Below are 14872 nucleotides of genomic sequence, written 5' to 3'. Positions count from 1 at the left end.
TACAGTATTGATCAGGTGGTTTCTTCTGCGATCAAAGGGATGGGAGGAAAGAAATATAGCTAAGCTTGCGGATGATAATAATACGTCATAAACCTGGTATTTATCCAAGTCTTTTGTGTGTTAGTCACAGTTCTAAATTCATGGGAAGAAATTAGTTTTCATTTATTAATACAAAAGACCCTTTTAAAACATTTCCTTCCAGGCCTTTGACAAATGCAATGTGTTACGGTGGGAAAAACAAGCGGAGTGTTAAAACGCACGGTTTTCTTGCTATTAACACCCATTTTCTTCTGTAATTTTCAGCTGGAATTCATATTTTTCATTTCGTACACCCAAACGTTTGAAAGAGACAGTCAGATGCGTTCCTTACCGTTTCATTCCTTCATCCACACTCCAACTCCTTCACTTTTAATTTGACGAGTGGGCCTGAAAATACAAATCGGCTTGTAGATGGGGCGCTGAATATATAATGAGAAGGGAGGGCTGCGAACACGGCTTTTCACTAGGTTTCTGGAGTCAGGGGCCCAGCGGGAAGCGATTTATTACAGTGTAGTTGATGGAGGAGGGTGGAGATGGGGAGATGGTGAAAAAAGTGAGGCTTAGCCCTGGGGGTGCGGGAAGGGCGAGGCTCACATACAGCTGTGTGGTTTCTCACTGTGGCAGACACAGATATGAAGGCACAGCAGTCAGCGTGACAGGAGGGGCACAGCCCGAGAGGTCTTGGGCAGATTCTGTGGCGACAGACACCAAGCCGCGTCCTTCCTACAGTCCCACGCAGCTGCTTTCCGCTAAGATGTCGGAAGTCCCCTCTTTTACATCCGTTGTTGAATGAACGATCTCATGATCATTGCAGCTGAGCGTGAAAACCAGAGATTTCTGAGTTTTAAGATGATGGACGCTTACGCTCGTGGGCTGTGTGAGCTGCCTTCCTGTATAAACAGCGGGGCTGCTGAGTGTGGATTGTAGAGAACAGACCGTCAGGCAGCAGTGTTCAACTTTATAAGAACCAAATTTCCTCCAAGTCAAATGATATAGTTCAGCAAAGCAGGACCACCAGGCTGCAATCTCCTCCTTGATATTGTCAGTTAGTGGGTACGTCCGCGCTTTGTGCGAACTCTAAAGTCAGCTGATTGTGAACCACGTCTGAGGAGGTCCAGATGCAGTTTTGACCACATGTTACACCTGCGGTTCTCATGTCGGATGGCACGTGAGCAAGGTTTCAGCTTGTTTCTTACTGTCTGATTGGAGTGGGGAGAGAACTATCATAAGAAAGGGAACATTTTATTACTGTTTGGATCTCGGATTTATTGCCTAGCAAAACCAGGTATGGATTTAGTTGCTGGTGGGCATTGCCTTTTCTTTTCTTTTCAAATAGAACCACCTACAAAAAAACCAAAGACTGTGAAAAGATTCATTTCAAAGTCTGTTTGTCACTTTCACCCAATCACCTTTCCTTCTGGTATGTGTATGTGTGTGTTGGCATAGGTGCTTGTATGTGCACACGTGGAAGGCTGAATTTGCCTCTGGGTGTGTGTTGGTAGTTTGATGTTAACGTGACACAAGCTAAGCTAGATTAATTTCAAAAGAGGGCATCTTAATTGAGAAAAGGCCTCTATAAGATTGGCCTAAGGTAAATCTGTTTGACATTTTCTCAATTAATGATTGACGTAGGAGGGCCTCGCCCATTGTGGGTTTTACCATCACTGGGCAGGTGGTCTTGAGTTCTGTATGAAAGAGGGTAGATAAACCGTGAGAAGCAAGGCACAATGCAGCTCTCTTCTATGGCCTTTGCTTTAGTTTCTGCCTCTCAGTTCCTGCCTGACTTTCCTCAGTGATGGACTTTGATGTGGAAGTACAAGATGAACTAAACCCTTTTCCCCCCAAGTTGCTTAGGTCATGGTGTTTTATAGAACCACTCACTGAGACAGGCATCCTTCCTCAACTGCACGCTTTATTTTTCAGTCTTTCCGTGACGCTGGAGTCCACTTACTCAGCTAGACTGCTGGCTAGCAAGCTCTAGGGATCCTTCTGTCTGTGCCTCCTGGGCACTGTGATTGCAGGTGTGCACCATTAACTTGTGCTTGCTGGGACGTGGAACGTACGTCCTCATGCTCGAAGGACAAGCACTTATCAGCTGAGTCCCCCGCCCCTCAGTCCTTTAGACATCATTTAAACATCTGGAATGCTGTAAAGTGTAAGCAATGAAAATGATAATTCAATTATTTTCTTTGAGTTTAATGAATTGATGGTTCTGAATGGAAGGAATTTTTTTTTTTTTTTGTGAGATACGGCCTGGCTATATAGCCCAAGGACTTCTCCAATTCATGATCCTCCTGTCTCAGCCTCTTGAGTGCTGAGTTGCAGGTATGTGCCATTATTCCCTACGTATAAGGTTATCTTTAATGAGATAAATGATCTAATCATATACTAGTTAAGGCTTTGTTGGTTACAAATGGCAAAAAGCCCCTTAAAATTGTTTAAGTGGCCCTGGAACTAAGGCAGGAAAGACATTATTGTGAATTTGTCTAAATCTGCAGATAAAAAAATCATAGAAACAGTAAAACTAAGAGTCTACTGATAGCATTTATGTGAGCCTGTATGTGTGTACGTGTGTGTGTGCACACATGCTCGTGTGTATGCACATGCTTGTGGAAACAAAAGGACTTTGGATGTTCCTCCTAGGCACTGTCCACTTTGCTTTTGGAATTCTGTCTCTTGTTGGCATGGATCTCATTTCAGCATGCTAAGCTGGTCAGCAATCCCCAGGGTTCCAGGATCCTCATGCCTCTGCCTCCCTAGCATTGGGGTTATAAGCAAGTGCACTACCGTGCTTGGCTTTTTCTCCTCTCTCACATGGGCTTGAACTCAGGTTTTTATACTTGCAAGCCCAGGATTTTACTAATAGAGTTATAGCCACAGTCCCCATGGACAATATTTATGAAAAACTTGGAGGGAAAATATTTTTATGACTACAAGAAATAGCACACAAGAACAAAACATCCAACCCCACGCCTTCAGTAGCAGGATCTACATGGGAGGAAGTAGGAGAGCTCCTGGCGGTCAAATCATAGAAAGCCAAAGTCCAACGAAGTTCATCCGACGTGAGCAGACAGTCTGAGGGCTGTACCTGGTATTCACAGGGATTTTGACTAACGTAGTACAGGTGAGTGAACAGGGCTCAAGGCGTGTGCTGAGGGGCCTGGAACGATGTAGCCTCCATTGTCACTTTTAAATCTGGCTTGGAAAGATGCTGCCTGGGAGAGACTCATTTTGAGGACATACTACTTGGCACAAAAGCAAAATGGGTCAGTCAGGGCAGAAGAACTGAGAGAAGGGAGGAGAGGCCCTGGACAGGTGAGAAAGGGGACACACCTAGGGAGCGTGAGCAAGCAAGCTGCCATGTTTCTGTCCACCGCAGAGACACAGGAGAGGGACCTACGGGAATTAGAAGACGCTCTTTCACTTTTCCACAGCTTCAGGGGAGGGAATTTCATATAAAATGCAGTTATAAAAAATATCCGGGTCAGATTTCATGCGGTTACTACAAGAAAAGCAATGAAGGACCAGAGTCACATTTCTGAGAAAAAAACCTTAAGTGTCTCATAAGGGCGTGTTAACAGACAGCCCAACAGTCCTGCAAATTAGTAAATTAGTGTTCCTCAAGGCTTTGCTGGGAGTTGGAATGTTTGGGAGGCTGAGTGGGATGTGACCTCAGGAGCTAGGGTCACACTAGTCTTCTCACTTCCTTTGTAAGTTCTTTGCACGTGTGTGCCTTTGTCACAAGGTGATGCAGTCATGGACTAAGCCTGCATCAGCAGCATCATCAGCTGTGTGACCTTGATCCTCCGAGATCGAGCTGAACGAGCCTTGCTTTAATGAGAGGTAACCCGTTTCAGGTGAAATAACACAGACAGTAACTGCTTCAAAACAGAGCGTCAAGGGAAAAAAAAATAATAAAAGAATAGAAGGGTCAAGCTTAGAAAAAAACTCAGAAATGGCATGTGATATAGTGGCAAAATTGATGACAGGGAAAAGGCTTTTCAGAAACAAAAACTAAAATACAAGGAAATAGGGGCTGGGGAGTTGGCTCAGTGGTTTAGATCACCTGGCTGCTCTTTCAGAAGACCTGGGTTCTATTGCCAGCACCTACATGGCAGCTCACAATTGTCTATAACTGTAGTTCCAAGAGGTCTAACACCTTCATACAGGCACACCAATTTACCCGGAATAAAAATAAACAGATCGTTGTTTTTAAAGCAGGAAATAAACACAGTGGTGCTACCTTCGGGCGCAGTGTAACCAGCCACTTTGAAACTCCAGGACAAGCGTGGGAGCAGGAGACTTAAAGGGATTAAAAGCAGGGCATTGATAGCAGTGACCGAAAGCTTGCTTGTGTGAAGGAACCACTGAGTCAAACATGGAAAGGGATTAGGAGTGAAGAGTAAAGACTGCGCACAGCTTCATGCCCGATGGACTCAGCTCAGTGATCACATGTGTCTGTGTGTAGAGAACATGCAAAATCAGCCTGTAATGATATAAATATGCACTTAGCTCTCTGGGAATGCCATCTCCTATAACGGGGAAATTTGCTTTTTTTTTCTTTTTTGTATATTTTTAGGAGTTATGTAACGTGGGCTAAAAATTATTTCGGGAAAAAAAATCTCTGAGTGATAGATTCATAAATGGCCCTTGAGTGGGCCATTCTCACCCTTTAAATCTGACCTTAGCTATATTTAACTTGGCTCTTTGTAACTCTTAGAGATTCTAGTTACAGCAAAATAGTTTAGAAATTGAGAATTCTTTATGACTTATATAACAAAAGTGTCCCTGAGATTATGTACTTAGCAAATAGGATTCTAGATTACACAGATATTCAAAACATTGCTGATCTATTATAGAAAATTCATAATTTCCTCAAGAAGTGTGTTCAAACATAAGAATTTATAATAAGTGAAGAAACATTTCAAAGTATAAGGGGTTGATTATCTGGCTACATTCTACTTACCATATAAAATTAAAATAAAAAATCCCATTAAAATAATGAAAAATAGCAAAAGCAAAATAAAGTATTTTAATAGGTCACAAAGGTGTGCCAGGCATTGCTCTGTTTTACTACTGTGTTTCTGGAATCTGTAAAATAAGAATGCATATGTAAACTGATAGAGATTGTATTGTTAATATTGCAGCTCATTATTTTGAAATGTTACACTGGATATCTAATTGAACTATGTATTACCTCATACTTACAATTTTGTGGTTATAATATTTAAAATGCGGTCTTAGTAATTTTTAAGTGCCTAGGTCAGTTTTCCTAACTGTACTCACCAAGATGTCTGCCAGATCTCTGTTCCTAACGTCTGTCTAAATGCAAGTGTGCACACATGTGTGTGTGCGTGTGGATGTGGAGCCCCGGGTTTGCCTTTGGACTCTTTCTCTATTGCTTTCTGCTGTATTAACTTAGGTGAGGTCTCTCCGTTAACCCAGAACTCACCCACATGGCTGTTCTGGCTGCCACAATATGAACAGTTCTGTTCTGCCGTACCCAACTCTATTCTTGGTAAATGGGACTCTCAGAAATTGCCAAAGGAAATCGCCTTCCTTTACATCTCTTCCTCAGTTATTGGTAACAGCCGTGGAAGTGCCAACACAGTGTGTGACTTTTGATTGTTTCCTTGCCCTATGGCAGAAGCTACATTTATCTCTCTCCAAATTTTATCACATACACCCGAACTTCCTTTAACTCCAGCCTGGTGAATTCTGAATCATTTACCAGTTGTGTCTAAGGAATTTGATGTCAGTGTTCCTCTAGGGTCAAGGGGGTAGGACAATGGCTCTCGAGGAGGCTTTGCTCAGAGTGTGCAGGCATTAGCAGACTGAGCAGTAGATCACGGCACAGCTGTGCTCACAGGAGCACGTGTGACTTAGAGGACTAGCTTCAGGGTAGGTGGCTCAGGAGGACTTCAGTAACCTCATCCTCTGTAGTCCTTCTCAGCCGAGCACAGAGAAGATAGGAAGCTTCATTATACACACTCATTCACACATGCACACACACATGCATATATACATACAGCACACACAAAACACACACGCGTACACATAACACACATACATGTACACACAAAACACTTATAAGACAACACAAATGCATATGCACACATTATACATACACCACACTCACGTGAACACACAGACATATACACACGCAGAAATATACACATACACATATACTCTTACACACAGTAAGAGAGAACTCTATGCTTGACTTTTGTATTGGCTTATAGAATACTATTTCATATTATATTTAATATTTAAAATTAATATTTTGTATAACTTTGTATTTTTCTCTAATTTTAATTGTTTGGATAGGAATGTGCTACACATGTTTCCCCACTCCCCTTTCCTCCTACCCTCTCCCTTTCTACTCTCCAACTTTGCGTATTTTAAAGTATCTTTTTGCTTGTCTTAAATTTTATTTACTTATTTGTGTGTATATGTGTGAGCACGTGTGTCACAGTACATGGTTAGAGGTCAGCACATGTGTGTCACAGTACATGGTTGGAGGTCAGAGGACAAATTTGGGAAATGGTTCTCTCATACCATTTGGGTCTCAAAGATCGAACTCAGGTTGTCAGACTTGGAGCAAATGCCTTTGTCCACTGAGCTGTCTGTGGGTGCATTGGTGTTCTTTACGTCAGTTTTCCCTTTGTGTCACAAGCTGGCCTGGAACTCACGCTTTTCCTGCCTCTGCCTCCTCAGTGCTAAAACTGAGGTGTGGCCAGCATGCTTGGTATATATTCTGGAGGTCTTTTCTTCTCCTCGTCCTCCTCCTCCTCCTCCTCCTCCTCCTCCTCTTCCCCTCTCCCTCCCCCTCCCCTCCCTCCTCCTCCCCCTCCCCTCCCTCCTCCTCCTCCTCCTCCTCTTCCTCCTCCTCCTCCTCTTCCTTCTTCTTCTTCTTCTTCTTCTTCTTCTTCTTCTTCTTCTTCTTCTTCTTCTTCTTCTTCTTCTTCTTCTTCTTCTTCTTCTTCTTCTTCTTCTTCTTCTTCTTCTAACAAATGCCTGTTGGGTGTCAGATTTCCCTATTCCAGGACCTGCTTAGACTACCTGTCACTTCAGTCTGCCTCCCTCCCGCTATCCACCCCACCCCTCTCTCTCCCTCCCCCCTTCTTTCCCTTTGTCCCTCTCTGCTCTTTTCTTTCTTCCCTGCTTAGAAGAGTTTTATGTTGGTTTAGGTCATGTTTTAGAGAATTGTCTTTGTGTTTCTTTTTTAAAGTTCCATGTCCTAGAAAAAGAGCATTTTGAAAGTCTTTCTCCCAAAGGTAGCAGTTATGTTATTTCTGAGTTCATCTTTTGATTCAAGTAAGTAGAATTGCCTTTAAGTAGGCTATTATTTGATATCCGCCAAAAGCCCTGAAAGGCTTTAAATTATAGCCCAGTAAACGCTCTTGTCTGATATCACACCAGTGTTAATCCACAGAAGGTCAGAGCATTTCCACATGTAAATCTCGTTTTAAATTCTTTTCAGCCTTTCTCCCCCCATGAAACAGTGTAGGAACCCTCCGCTGGGGTGGAGGGAACAGCATTTCATGACTGAAAATCAGTCAATCTTCTGGAATTTTAGTATGTCCAGTATATTAGAAAATATGAACATTAATATTTATTGCCTGTACAATTGTGAAATGAAAGGTTTTTAATATAAAAGTATGCATAACATTTTTTTTTATTTTTTATTTTATTTTATTTTTTTTTTCAAATCACACGAAAACTAAGTCATCCTTTATTACACACGGTGTCGGTTGGAGAAGCATATTGCTCAGGCTACAGGGACATTTCATTTATTTAAATGTTTTTATTAAAAAAAATTAAAGACCTTCATGGCACAACTTCTTCCCAGCACAGTTATGTCTTAGTCATACCAATTACAATACAATTACAACCAATAAACCAAAGAAGGGAATTCTGACTTTAAACTTAAAAGAGGGGAAGGGCACACTTCAAAACAAAGTAAAAAATATTTTGCCAACACAGTTGTTTTATATTGGCATTCATTTCCCACCATCTAAGCAATGCAGACACAGGAAGTGCTGAGAAATAGTGTCCCAATACAAGGTGTACAGATGAGGTAATTTACAACACAGAAGTTGTTACTCTGTAAACCCTGACCCTCCCTACCCACCACCCACTCAGGTCTTTTAAAACCCTCCACATTTCTGTGTGACTCCTTGCTTCTTTTCCATTTCTATTTATTTTACAAGGCTCTTAGGTGGCACTCCAGAGTCCTCTGCATTCACCATCAGCTCTTGTACTAGGTGTGATGAGTGAGGAGGCCCAGCCGTCTGCTGGAGCTCACTGGTCAGCTACTCCTGCCCAGTGGGCAAACCATAGGCTCCACGAGAGATCCCATCTCAAAAAAAAAATGAGATAGAAATTAAAAAGGAAGCCCTCGCTGTGCATAACATTTTAAATGTGACTACAATAGCGTCTTGATCAATTATTTCTTCTGCGTGTGCACTGTGTGCATGTACGCTCATCTGAATGTGCCTATATGGGAGTCAAAGGTCGATTTGGGCTAGGCTTCCTTTTTAATTTCTATCTCATTTTTTTTTTTTTTGAGATGGGATCTCTCGTGGAGCCTATGGTTTGCCCACTGGGCAGGAGTAGCTGACCAGTGAGCTCCAGCAACCCTTCAGTCTCTGCTTCCCTCCATGCCAGCATTGCAAGGCCAGCTTCTTACGTGGGTACTGAGGGTGGGGATGCACACTCAGGTCCTCATGTTTGTGTGGCTAGCACTTCACTGACTGAGCCATCTCCTCGGGGCCTTCATCAATACTTTTTGAAAACCATCTAGCGTTGTGGGCAGAAAGAAGAGCGGGGCCGTTCTCATCCCAGTCTCCGGTTCATAACAGAGGAGGAGAAGGAGAAGGCAAAGACAGGTTATCAGGTTTAGGCTTTGTAAGTTTCTGGGATCTTGGCCCCTGTTGAAAGGAGTTCTGTTCTGGGGGGCCAGAAGCTGCAGGTTGGGTGGAGGGAGTCAGCGGAGTCCCGGGAGAGGAATCCCATCTGGAGAGCAGCCCGCTATCGGAGTACTCACCCGTCATACGCTGGGATCCACTCACCCGTGTCGTCCATTCATCCATTAATTTACCCATTTTCTTACTCAGCCAGTCATCCAAACGCTGTGAAATTGCATTAAGCCTTCTGATTTTTGCTCCCTAGCGTGAGGTGTCCCTCGGGCTGCTGTACCGTGCTTCCCCTTTCTGCACACCGCAGAAAGCCATTTTCCTCTCTCTGGAGCTTCTAAAACTCCCAAACGAACACATGTCTCATAACAAAGAAGCAAAGATGATTCCCAGAACATCGAGAAGAGACTGGAAAAAGTCACCGGGGCCACTTTCTTTGCAGGAGGGGACTCTGCAGCCTGCTAGCATTTCTGGTGTCTCCTTCTAATGTTAAAATTCGTACTCATGTTCATGTCAAAGCAGCACAGAAAACAAATCACTAGTTTAAAAGCTTCGGCTGTGTTCTGCATTCCTAGGACCCCACGTAAGGACAGACACCAAATTGAAACATAAAGAAAATTGATTCATAATATTAGGTGGCTCAAAGTGCATCTTGCAGAGGTGCAAATTGGAACGCATTCTCTACAGCTGGTGAGATGATACACAGGCATCTCCTTCTGGAGGGTTGTTCCCCTAGAGACAGCCGACTGCCACCAGGCACAGGTGTTGTGAAACTTCTCGAAAGTTCCAGCTCTTCTCCGACAACTGGATGCTCCGCTCTCACCGAAGTACATCTTTGGAGGTGTCCGTGTTTGAACAGGTTTGAAATAGAGATTCTGAGAGCGATAGTGAGATTGTAAGCGTGCACCCAACTGTGGAGGACCCGGGAAAGTGAGCATCTGGCTTGGACACAGGAGATGACGGATTCTCCGCTAGGTGTCGCTGGTAGGGCTGAGGGTGTAGCGCAGCGGTAAAATGTCTGGCAAGCCGTCGCAGGAACCTGCATACTCCAGTTACAGTCTGCACTAGGGTTGTGACGAAACACCACAACCAAAAGCAGCCTGGAGAGGAAAGACCTTATTTTGCTTACACTTCTGTTATCACAGTTCATTACTGAGGGAAGTCAGGCAGCGGCTCAAGGCAGGAACCTGGAGGTAGAAGCCTGGAAACAGGAGCTGATAGTCAGAGGCCATGGCGGAATGGTATTTAGCATCTTGCTCTTCACGGCTTGCTCATGCTGGGTCTTATAGAACTCAGGACCACCAGCCCCGGTGAGATAACACCTACAGTGAATTGGGCCTCCATCGTCAATCACTAATAAAGAAAATCCCCTATAGGCTTGCCTACAGTCTAATCTTAATGGAGTTATTTTTCTCATTTGAGAATCCCTCTGCCCAAATGACTCTAACTTCTGTCAAGGTGATATAAAACTAGCTAAGGCAGTCCTCAATCCTACCAAAACTTTTTTTTTTTGGTTGATATTGACGACCCCCAAACACGAACAATGCTTACCAGTGTTTCTCCTTGATTGTCTGTGCTGGCTAGCCTGAATTGTCAACTTGATGAGAACACAGGTCTCTACACATTTCTCTGGGGAGTTATTTCATTTAGATAATTTAACAAGGTGGGGGGCATGTGTGGCACCATTCCCTGGTCTTGGAGTCTAGACTGTATAAACAGGAGAGAGTGAGCCGAGCTCAAGGGTTGACCGTTCCCTGGGTCCTGGTCGTGGGTAGATAAACTAAATTGTAACTCTATTACAAGTATCCTTTCTGTTTCTCTCATCCAGTTGTCTGCATTAGCAAACTGGACTCGACTGAGCTTAGAGCTGAGAGAGCTGAACATTGGTTGAATCCTCTATTTTTCTCAGAGCATCAAGAAGTTGTGTGTGCACGGAGCAAACTGTAGCTTTAGTTGCCCTGGTTACACGGTGTATTTTGCTAGTCTTTCAGAAAGATGTGAACCCTAATTAACCTTAAAATTATCAGGCTAATGGCAAGGGTTTCATAACAATTCAAAAGGAGAGGCAGAAAATACCCTGGAAAATGTAAATCCAAGGTGACAGTTGTAAGCCTGCTGCAATGCTTAGAATATTATTGGGTTTAAAAAGGAGATGATGAAGAATCCATATTAAAACAATAATGAGTGTGTATGTGTGTGTATGTGTGTATATGTGTATGTATGTGTGTGTATGTGTGTGTTATTACAAGTGTAGTGCGTATACACCCGGGTGCATGTACATCTGGAAACCAGATCTATCTTTCTTTCTTTCTTTCTTTCTTTCTTTCTTTCTTTCTTTCTTTCTTTCTTTCTTTCTTCCCTTCTTTCTTTTGATAGAGTCTATAATTGAACCGATGCTCATTTATTCGGCTAGGCTAGATGACCCTTGAACTTCAGGAACTCACCTATCTCTGCCCTTCCTCACCTCAGTACTGAGGTTACAGGCAGGTACCATTGCATTCAGTATTTTTTTTTTTTTTGTGGGTGCTGGAGATCTAAACTCCAGTCTTCATGCTTATATGGCAGGTCCTTTACCAAAATAAGCCACCTTTCTAGTCCAATGACGGCCTGTCATTTTTTCTCAGCTAGGTCCTTAGAGTTAAAAGCTTTGAAAGAAATTGGGAGAAAATGGTTTAGCCCTGTATTTAGCCCAACACTTTGTAGTGTAATAATTTTCTAATATTTTTTGAAGGAAAGCTGCCTAAGCTGAGTTGGAAGTGTGGATAGATGAGGTATAGTGATGTTGTAGTTTGTCTTGGGCAGAAATGGGGTTAAACGAAATGGGGGTGTTGATTCTGGTACACGGACTTGTTGCAGAGAGATTAAAGTATTTACATCATTGTGACCAAATGTAAGAATAGACAATCAAGTATGGATATTTGCCAGAAAAGGGGCATTACAGTGTGGGTGTCCTGCTGATGAGGGACAGTTAGCTGGCTTGACTTGGACACAGGTGCCAGGGAGAAATGAACTAATCTACACATATACATGGCTGGAAGCTAAGACAGTTTCAGAATTCAGATTGGAATTAGCCCCGGCATGTCTTCCTTGTCCCTGCCTTCCCTTGCTCTTATATTTTATCTGACCTTCTTGCTCATGTGGCTGCTACTCAGTAGCTCAATGTACACACTGGGAAGAGGGATTCCCGACGAGTTTATTCCTTTGAATAGCCAGGATTAAAGCGGATGCTTTAACTCCTAATGTTAGCCTGTTTGATATGTTACTGATATAGGAACATTACTCGGCTTCCCTGAATTCTGCATGGCTTGCTCATTTCTTCTTCTTCTTCCAACACTGCTTCTTCTTCATAGTAATTGAAATCCTGCTTTCAGCGGTTTCAGAGTAACTTTACCTTACCCACATGATTTTAGGGATCAGAGAAGAAGCCTGATTAAATATTAACCTTCAGTTGACCTGCTTGCGCCAACACCAAGGCCGTTGTAACTTTTCTAGGCCGATGTTTGGCAGGGAGTCCTGCTTCTTCCGGCTCTCGGGTAGAAATGATGGAATTTATGCAAAGTTAAGATCTGCTTTGTGTGAAATTAAACAATAAAACGAACACTGGCTGCTTGGCAAAGTATTCTTCATTTTTATTATTAACCAGGTAATGGCAAATTTGGAGGCGCCCCATCTTTTCTCTGCTGCTCATTCTCTTTTATTTGCAGTTACTTTCTAGTAGGAGGAGGCGCTCAGGTGTTTCTAACACTAAGCCCCATATCCCCAGTGGGACCTTTGGCTCTGCTCAGGTTTTCCTGACATCTTTGTGGATTGTCATGTAGCTTTAGGATGTGCCCCTGCTGCCCACCCTCCCGTATTTGGATTTGAAGTCATGTTGACTGTATTCCATTTCTGAGGGTTACCGTAGTTTGGGAAGATCACATGTGACAACCTCCAAAGAGGAAAGAGCCTTTCAATGTCTTACTCACAGGTAAAACTGAATATTATGTTTGGCCAATATATGTAGATTTAAGATCGTGGTTAGAAATTAAAATTAGAAAAAAATAAGATGAACACTCCTCTTCACAAATAGTATTTTTAGTCTTTCTAGATGGACTTAAATTTCTTTCTTCTACCAAGCCTAACACTAATGTCATATTATTGTAATTTATTTTGAGTTAGTAGTGACATTATCTACACTAGAATGATTGACAGAGCTAAGAATCAGAGCTTAAAAGCCATTTTCTCAATTTTAAATCTATTTTCCATATGTCCCTTGGGCTTCTAGGTAGATTTTTATCTATTCTATTTTTTCCCCTTTAAAATACTATGAAGTGTTTATTTTCTTTTAGGAAAAAAATCTGCCATTATCACAGAAAAAACCGAGATGATAAAAATTAACTTTAATACTTTGAACTAATAAAGCCTCTATCAGGAATACATAATCCCCTCTCCAGGTAGTTCCTTCAGTTTGAAAGACAGGTGATATTACATTTCTGCCTCCTTAGGATGTGGGCACTGTCACAATATTCTCCAGGCTTTCAAAATCTTGCTAATGACTTAATCCAATTGCTGAATTACCCTAAAATATAAGTGGGAATTGAATGAAAGTAAATTGAAAGCTCTAACTGAATCTAGTTCAGTTTCATAACAATGGCTCAGGTCTCCCTGCTCCTGTGATCAGATAAATAGATGGCCTTTTGGTGAAGGTCAGGTTGAATATATTTAGCATTAATAAATTTTCAGTGCTTCCTATTTATAGCTTCTTTTTATGAAGAAAAATATTTTTCTAAAGTTTTTTTATGCTTAATAATCAATGATTCTCCAATTCCTGTAGAAGCTTCCTGGTGAGTCCTCCTGTGAAGTGTGGAGCGAGGTATGTGAAAACTTTCTCTAATTCCTTATTTGTGCCCCAGCTCTTCCCTGTCTGCCTTTTTACCTTTTTCTTTTTCCTTGACCCTAAATTAGTTTCTTATCAGGCAGAACTGTTAGAAATCCCTGCTGGGAAGTCTCAGCCAGAGACATGGTTTCCTGCAGAGGGGAGGAAACATTCCAGCTTCCCGGTGATTGATAAGAGGGGCAGACCCCTGCCGAGCACCTGCGGAGAGCAAATCCTGGCTTCAAGCCGAGGTGCGTATTCTTCAGGCATTGATCTCACCCTCAGAGCTCGGCTTCCGGAAGGCAGGCGGCAGGAAGAAAGGCCAGCTGAGGTCAGATCCATGGTGAACCGGTCAAGCCGGGTGGGAAAGGGACTACTAGGTGCTGAAACGCTTGTACTAGTTATGATTCATGTTGGTAACATGTTCAGCTACGTGGATAGAGTGGCCTTTGTAGGGAGCCTTTTGTGTTATGACTGCCTTTGTTCAACAACTGCATTTTCTAATTAATGGAAGTGCTTTAGATACATTATCTATAATAATGACTCTTAAATGATAACAGCGGATATGGAAATTAGAACAGAGCATAAAAATTAAGGGTATTTGAATAATTATAGTGCAATCAAGTCAAAAGCAGTGATTCCTGTATTTGATGCGGAGTCTTGTGGCAAACAGCACAAGAACATACGTGCTTTGGAAGCTGAAGGGACGTCAGATTTTGACATTTTCAAGTAGTTGGAGTGGTTTTCTTTCTCTGTGCATCTTTATCCGGTGAAAATGATGGTTGCACACATGAATTCTGAGTTGGAATGAAGAGACCACTATTGCAAATATCTTCTTGAGCATGTTTGCATCATGAGACCACAACCACACAGTCTATGTTAGAGGCGTAGTATCCTATGAAGCAGTGAAACTGTGCTGCTAACATTTGAAGAGGTTGTGCTAGCCAACTAGAGTCTATACTGACTAAAGGGAACATGCTAAAGTCAATAAGTACATCAGATGTTTGGTTGGAGGGATTGATAGGTATAAAATATAGTTCCTATCTTAGAAATATTTTAT

The sequence above is a fragment of the Alexandromys fortis genome, unplaced genomic scaffold, assembly GCF_014885135.2.
Source record: "Alexandromys fortis isolate MF-2015 unplaced genomic scaffold, M_Fortis_MF-2015_v1.1 scaffold_8_1_9099942, whole genome shotgun sequence".
Classification (NCBI taxonomy): domain Eukaryota; kingdom Metazoa; phylum Chordata; class Mammalia; order Rodentia; family Cricetidae; genus Alexandromys; species Alexandromys fortis.
This window is presented reverse-complemented; position numbering follows the sequence as displayed.